Consider the following 8,531-nt stretch of genomic DNA (forward strand, 5'->3'; position numbering starts at 1 on the left):
TATGATGAAACATTTACTGCCAACTCATGTAGCAGATCATGAATAACATAGATAGTATTTCCATATTTATTAGTACATTGTTTAAAAAACCCATGATTAACCAAGTTATCTAAATTGCTTTGCCCTATATCTTCTAGCCGTTCATTTTGATCACTTGTCCCTAGCAACTCCAGTCCTATCCAGAAGTGAATTAACTCTTCGCTCTTGAATTCGTAATCTTCAGGAAACAAAGCACAGTGGGAGAAACATTGTTGTAGATGAAAAGGAAGATAGTTATAGCTAAGCTTTAATGCCGGCATAATGTCATCATTATTGGTCTGAAATTCCCATTCCCTACTTTCCAGTACTCTGTTCCAGTGCTCCCATTTAAGTTGGCTTCTTAGTAGTCTACCTACAGTTTTTACTGCAAGAGGCGAACCCTTTAATCTTAATACTATTGTTTTCCCAGTTTCATGTAAATCAGGATGATCTTCCCATGATTCTTGGTTACCGAACACACATGCTTTGAAGAGAAGCATACAATCTTGAGGGTCTAAACGTTCCAGATTTATTGTACAATCCTTTGTTCCAACCATTTTTGCTACCTTTGGGATTCGAGTTGTGACTATAACCATGTTACCGCTTACCCCTCCTTTTCTAAATGGAGCTAGTAGTTTCTTCCACTCATCTTCATGATATGCCCACATATCATCTAAGACAAGCAAGAACTTTTTAGATTGTAACATTTTCTCGAGGTGCTCTTCATCGGTACCATTTGCTTTTCCAGGCAATTGTTTTATAATTTCTTGTACCAATCTAGTTGCATTGAAATCGTGGGAGACACATATCCATATCGGGACGTGGAAGTGAATCTTCAACTTGTCATAGATATGTTGTGCGAAAGTTGTCTTGCCAATACCCCCGAGACCAACCACAGGAAGTACAGTAATGTCCTCAGCGGAATGTTTACCACCGATGATGCTTTCTACAACGTTGTTTATTTGGTTCTCTCTCCCGTAAATTTTTGGCTCTGTAATTAGTGGGTTGGTTTGGGGCCGGTCGAAGAGAATTCCTCTTTGAGGTGTGTTACGGTCGGAGCCGAATAGCTCTAGCCCAAGAATGGTGGAGACTTTAGCACATATGGGTTTTAGTTGCTCTGTGATTTCGGCCATCTTTCTAGATGCTTCCGCCCTATCAAACTTCAATTTGGGTGCATCAGTGTCGTGTTTTCTCTGTTGTGACTTAGACGACCATGTGCCACAGAGATATCTGGATCCAAATGTAGCAGTGCTAGGATCATCTTGAATAGACGGGAGAGAGTAGCAAGGGAGAAGTTTACCGACAGCACGGGCGGTGCTACGAGCATTTGAAGCAATGATCTTTGGCATGCACCTGCCTTGTACGCCCTGGATGCCTTGATTCGGTGGTGGTGAAGAGCTGATCTGGTGAGCCTTTTTCCCGGCACACGAGCAAGCGCGAGGGAGGCATCCTTTCTTCTCATCTTCTTCCTCCTCCTGGCCAGGGTCACCGTGCCTCCCTGCTGCACAGGAGCACGAGCAGGGTTTGAGCTTACCTGCGACGGCTCTGGCCGTGTGTCGAGCGTTGAGGACGAGGCCTTGCACGAGACCCCGGGCTTCCACGTCCGTGGTCTCGTACGTGTTGTCGAGCTCGTCCTGGATGCGGAAGTACTCCAGCTCGTCCATCGCATCGTCGGCCCTGTACGCGAGCTGCCGGAGCTCCAGCAACAGCTGCGCCAGCGCAGGGCTGCGGAGGTCCCTGCCACGGGAGTTATCCAGCATCCCCTGCGCGTACAGCAGCTCCATCTTGAGGTCGCGGATCTTGGTCCCGAGCTCGGAGCTCGCCGCCCACGACTCCAACAGCCCTTCCGTGACGGGGCTCAGCGCCCTGCCGACCACCCAACGTGCCGCGCTGATGGCGATCTCCATGACCTCAGCTGATACCTGGAACTGGAAGAGCTCATTCGTAAAATGCAATTCTCGGTAGTGACATTGTTGGCTGATGCAAAGAGAAAGAGCAGAAAGGTGTACGTACAGGAAATGTGCCCCTGCCACCAGCCGACGCAGTCAGAGGACGTGAACGTCGAGGCCGATCTGAAGATGACTAGATGAGTGGAAATATTGCAGAGTAGTGAAGGGGATCTAGGTTGCGTAGACAGGGCGGTGGAGATTACAGAGGGCAGAAGTGTGGAGGATTTGATGCGTAGGGGGAGGGAAGATATAGAAATCTCGGCTCGGCAGCTGCTAAGCCAATGTCTCAACGGGCAAGAGGAGTAGACGCAGCTTTGGACCTCGTGTCAAGGCTTTTAGTTTACTGACACGGTTGTGGACAACGGTCCTTCATGAGTTAGCAGCGGAGCGCGAATTAAAAAACACCACTTGGTATAAGATCTCGCGCAAGTCTTAGGCTGCTCATAGTGGGGAGTAACTTAGACTAGTAACATATACTAGTCTAGGTTATTACCTTCATAGTGGATAGTAACTTATATGTGGTGTCATGCATTGTGTTATTTATTATGTTGTAGACTCATTTTGCCTTGGGTGTGTGATGTTATGGTAACATAGCTAGTTACCACCTCACTCTCTTTCTTCATTTATTCGCATGTCATGTCACCAAAATGCCTTGAGATGTGTGATGTTACTAGCTATGTTACTCCCACTATGAGCAGTCTTAGCAGCTTAGAATGAACGCGTCACCAGTTGGGTGAGAAGAGGACGGAGGCAAAAAAAAATGCAAAAGGTACTTAAAAAATACGTACATTGGCTAACCTGAGCGCTGCCTATGCTAAAGTATGGGTTATCTTACAAATATGGTTTATGAGCATAGTGAAATTGGGATGTATGCAGGTAGAGGTAACACATGTGAAGCATTCGATTTTTTTATAAAGACTGTTTTATTACTTAAAAGCTTTAAGCATTATACCTAGCTTTTGGGTAACTGAGATGCACATTGCCGTTTTAAAAATAGTTATCTATATCTATATCTAATAATAAAGGGAGAAATGTTTCCTTGGTTCGGTCCGTTAGCCTGTTTTCGTCCGTCGTTTTGTTCCTTGCCTGGCGCATCGATAGAGGTCTCTTGTCGATCGATCTCCACGTGGTACCCCCGTACGTACCGGCCGGTGAGATTGTATTTCCTACAACCGATGGCTGAACGAGAACGTGACCGATCCAAACAACGTTTCCCGACCAAACATTCTTTTCCCTTTCTCTGCGTATTTAAATATGGGAACGATCGATTGCCGTGAGAGACACGGGCTAGAGATTCAACTAGATCAATGACCCTTCAAAACAAAAGAGAAGTCGACGGGACTAGCAGATAGCTAGACAGGCGGCCATGGATGCACTGGCAGAGCTTGCGCGGGTGCTCAAAGCCTCTGGTGTCAAGAATCATACATCCCCTCCACGTGCATGTCTTCTTGGGCCGAGCTGTGAAGGCGATCATGGAGTCATCCAACAATCAGACGCCGAAGGACGTCGCCAAGCCCTATGACAGGTTCCAGGACACCAGACCAGCCGCATCAGCGCACTCCACGTCGCCGACGCTCCCCTGCTCCTATACGACCGTAGCTTCCTCGCCAGAATAGACGGTCACGAGCTGAAGATCTCGGCCACCGCCAAGACGTTGACAGTCGCGTGGACATGCAGTACAGGAGTAAACGGAAAAAAAGGTGGACGTAACGCCGATCCAGATGGCCTCCGTGTCGCTCGGTCTCCGGGACCGTGAAGTTATAGCAGTTGCCCAGACCGGCTCTAGCCGCCTCCGTGCCTCATGCCATCCTATGTCGCCAGTATGCCACCGATTATCATGACGCCGACGCAGAAGCTCACGCAGAAGATTGAGAGGGAGACAGCTATAAGTTCGCGATGTACCTCGGCATCAGGCTGGCACAGCCCAGCAAGACTCCTGGCTGCTCAATCCTCTCTCCTTCTGATGACTTATCCTCAGCAAAAGTCAGTATGTGGATCCGTTTGCTTTGGTAAGATCCGCACCAGTTTTTTAGATGTGGCAATTTTCTTGGTTTCATAGTTGTAGCGGTTTTGAGGAACCACATCTCCAAAACAAGAGTTGCACGAGACAACAGAATTCAACTTAAAGGCTTTGATAATTTGCTAGGTTGCTGCAAATTCCAGTCATATTGACATAGCATGCACTACGTAGCCGCATAGGAAAATTATGGGTCCAATTGTTTATTCTTTCCAATGAGAACCTTGTGCAGTTCGCTCAACTTCTGAAAACATTATAGCAGGAGATCTCGCCGAACATGAGAAGCGAGGGAATTGTTGGAGCGGAGGAAGTTGGACATGGAAAAGTAGGCTTCAGAATATTGTAACTGAAGTGGCTCAAGAATAGCTAAGCCTCAGTAATTCATTTTGTTTGTCTACAACTCTACACATTTGCTCGACTCATCTTATGGTAGACTTGCGTATTTGTTTGCCATTTGCAATTTACTGCCATTCATGAAAAAGTGGATAGATAGTACGGTTGAACTAGGTTTCTGGAAAGGTAGTTAATCCCCCTTATATAAATTGGCAGTCAATTTTCTTAATTGTTTGTGTCTCTTTTCACTTTATTACTAGGTATAGATTGGCATCATTATTCAATAATATTTATTGATTGTGTTTCGTCAAAAGAAAAAAGTGGTTGGCAGACAAGGATGAGGAAGATCTAGAGCAAAAGGAAGGGGAGGGAGGGATGCCGGCAAGCATGAAAAGGGGGCGGAGCTAAGGGCCGGCGAGGGGCGAGACTGTGTGCTGGTGCAAGGTGAAGGGCGGGGAGGTGGCTCGTAGGTGGATGGTGTGGTGTGCTTCTGTATTTCTCTCTCGGGTTGGTGGGAGGTCGAAGGGAACAAATCATTGGGGTTTTCTTTAGGAGGGTCGGGTGGATTGATCTCAAGTTTGTTGGGTTCAAAGATGGAAGGTGTTGTGCACTGCCGAAGTTCTATCGCGGATTAGTGAAAGTACGAAGGGAACGAGTTAACAAAATTTTCTTAGGTAAGTGGGATAGTATGTTTCGAGCGCGTAAAGTGTCAAGATTTTTAGTTTTGCGTATACCCATGTAGCTATCGATGTGTCACCACTCTAGACGATGGTGACAACTGACAAAGAGAATAGGTGTCAATACAGATTGCTTGATGAAACGTTTCAGTATTCGTTTTCCCGGTGCAACGCACGGGCACTTTTGCTAGTAATAATAGAAAAAGAAACCTAGGCTCTCAATAAGGAATCATGATAGAAATTTTGAGAGCACCTATGAGGATGGAGGACCAATCCGAAGATTATGCAAAATATTCCTTGCCGCATCCTTCAACCGTGTAGATATGTCCATAACCATAAACAAATCATGATGCTCAGCCACCTATAGAGACGACAACAAACGAAGCGTCCTTGAGCACCGGTAGATGGCCTGCATAAGGGAAGCATTTTTTGTCACTGAAAACCTTGTCATTTCTATATAGCCATAGCGACCAAATAACGGCAATCGCTCCCACTCTAATAAGTAGGTTAAACCTAGGATCCACAACATTGAGCCAATTGCCGAAAATATTCGCAACACTTCGTGGTGGGTACAGGTAGAACATATCTGAATGGCTGACCATATAGATGTACCAAATTTGCATTGGAAGAATAAGTGTTTTATGGTCTCGTCTTGATGATAGGAGACACACGTTTTACTTCCATGCAAATTGTGTTTGCAAGATTATCTCTGGTAAAAAATACACATAGTTTCGAGCGGGACTTTCTGTTAGGTTGATCTCCTCGTCCTCGACCCTGTCTCCCGCCCTGATTGGGGGCGCCCAACCACGTATGGTTGGTGGGCCCCTGTCACCAACGCCACATATAAAATAGGTGGGTGATGGCGTGTATTTCACACGTTCGTTGGGCAACCCCAAGAGGAAGGTATGATGCGCACAGCAGCAAGTTTTCCCTCAGAAAGAAACCAAGGTTTATCGAACCAGGAGGAGCCAAGAAGCACGTTGAAGGTTGATGGCGGCGGGATGTAGTGCGGCGCAACACCGGAGATCTTGGCGCCAACGTGGAACCCGCACAACACAACCAAAGTACTTTGCCCCAACGAAACAAGTGAGGTTATCAATCTCACCGGCTTGCTGTAACAAAGGATTAACCGTATTGTGTGGAAGATGATTGTTTGCGAGAAAACAGTAAAAACAAGTATTGCAAGCAGATTTGTATTTCGAGTATTAAAAGAATGGACCGGGGTCCACAGTTCACTAGAGGTGTCTCTCCCATAAGATAAAAGCATGTTGGGTGAACAAATTACAGTCGGGCAATTGACAAATAGAGAGGGCATAACAATGCACATACATGTCATGATAAGTATAGTGAGATTTAATTGGGCATTACGACAAAGTACATAGACCGCCATCCAACTGCATCTATGCCTAAAAAGTCCACCTTCGAGTTATCGTCCGAACCCCCTCCGGTATTAAGTTGCAAAGCAACAGACAATTGCATTAAGTATGGTGCGTAATGTAATCAACAACTACATCCTCGGACATAGCGCCAATGTTTTATCCCTAGTGGCAACATGACACAAGACAACCTTAGAACTTTCGTCACTTGTCCCGGTGTCAATGCGAGCATGAACCCACTATCGAGCATAAATACTCCCTCTTGGAGTTAAGAGCAAAAACTTGGCCGAGCCTCTACTAGTAACGGAGAGCATGCAAGATCATAAACAACACATATGTAATAACTTGATAATTAACATAACATGGTATTCTCTATCCATCGGATCCCGACAAACACAACATAGAGTATTACAGATAGATGATCTTGATCATGTTAGGCAGCTCACAAGATCAAACAATGAAGCACAATGAGGAGAAGACAACCATCTAGCTACTGCTATGGACCCATAGTCCAGGGGTGAACTACTCACTCATCACTCCGGAGGCGACCATGGCGGTGTAGAGTCCTCCGGGAGATGAATCCCCTCTCCGGCGGGGTGCCGGAGGAGATCTCCAGAATCCCCGAGATGGGATTGGCGGCGGCGGCGTCTCCGGAAGGTTTTCCGTATCGTGGTTTTTCGCATCGGGGGTTTCGCGACGGAGGCTTTAAGTAGGCGGAAGGGCGAGTCGGGGGCCGACGAGGGGCCCACACCACAGGGCGGCGCGGGCCCCCTTGGCCGCGCCGCCTTGTGGTTTGGCCACCTCGTGGCCCCACTTCGTATGCTCTTCGGTCTTCCGGAAGGTTCGTGGCGAAATAGGCCCCGGGTCTTTGTTTCGTCCAATTCCGAGAATATTTTGTTACTAGGATTTACTGAAACCAAAAACAGCAGAACAACGACATCGGCACTTCGGCATCTTGTTAATAGGTTAGTTCCGGAAAATGCACGAATATGACATAAAGTGTGCATAAAACATGTAGGTATCATCAATAATATGGCATAGAACATAAGAAATTATCGATACGTCGGAGACGTATCAAGCATCCCCAAGCTTAGTTCCGCTCGTCCCGAGCGGGTAAAACGATAACAAAGATAATTTCGAAGTGATATGCCATCATAACCTTGATCATACTATTTGTAAACATATGTAGTGGATGCAGCGATCAAAACAATAGTAATGACATGAGTAAACAAGTGAATCATAAAGCAAAGACTTTTCATGAATAGTACTTCAAGACAAGCATCAATAAGTCTTGCATAAGAGTTAACTCATAAAGCAATAAATCAAAGTAAAGGCATTGAAGCAACACAAAGGAAGATTAAGTTTCAGCGGTTGCTTTCAACTTGTAACATGTATATCTCATGGATAATTGTCAACATAGAGTAATATAACAAGTACAATATGCAAATATGTAGGAATCAATGCATAGTTCACACAAGTGTTTGCTTCTTGAGGTGGAGAGAGATAGGTGAACCGACTCAACATAAAAGTAAAAAGAATGGTCCTTCAAAGAGGAAAGCATCGATTGCTATATTTGTGCTAGAGCTTTTATTTTGAAAACATGAAACAATTTTGTCAACGGTAGTAATAAAGCATATGAGTTATGAAAGTTATATCTTACAAGTTGCAAGTCTCATGCGTAGTATACTAATAGTGCCCGCACCTTGTCCTAATTAGCTTGGACTACCGGATCTTTGCAATGCACATGTTTTAACCAAGTGTCACAATGGGGTACCTCCATGCCGCCTGTACAAAGGTCTAAGGAGAAAGCTCGCATTTTGGATTTCTCGCTTTTGATTATTCTCAACTTAGACATCCATACCGGGACAACATGGACAACGAGATAATGGACTCCTCTTTAATGCATAAGCATGTGGCAACAATTATTATTCTCATATGAGATTGAGGATATATGTCCAAAACTGAAACTTCCACCATGATTCATGGCTTTAGTTAGCGGCCCAATGTTCTTCTCTAACAATACGCATGCTCCAACCATAAAGGTGGTAGATCTCTCTTACTTTAGACAAGACGGACATGCATAGCAACTCACATGATATTCAACAAGGAATAGTTGATGGCGTCCCCAGAAGCATGGTTATCGCACAACAAGCAACTTAAT

The sequence above is a fragment of the Lolium rigidum genome, chromosome 7, assembly GCF_022539505.1.
Source record: "Lolium rigidum isolate FL_2022 chromosome 7, APGP_CSIRO_Lrig_0.1, whole genome shotgun sequence".
NCBI classification, from domain to species: Eukaryota; Viridiplantae; Streptophyta; class Magnoliopsida; order Poales; family Poaceae; genus Lolium; species Lolium rigidum.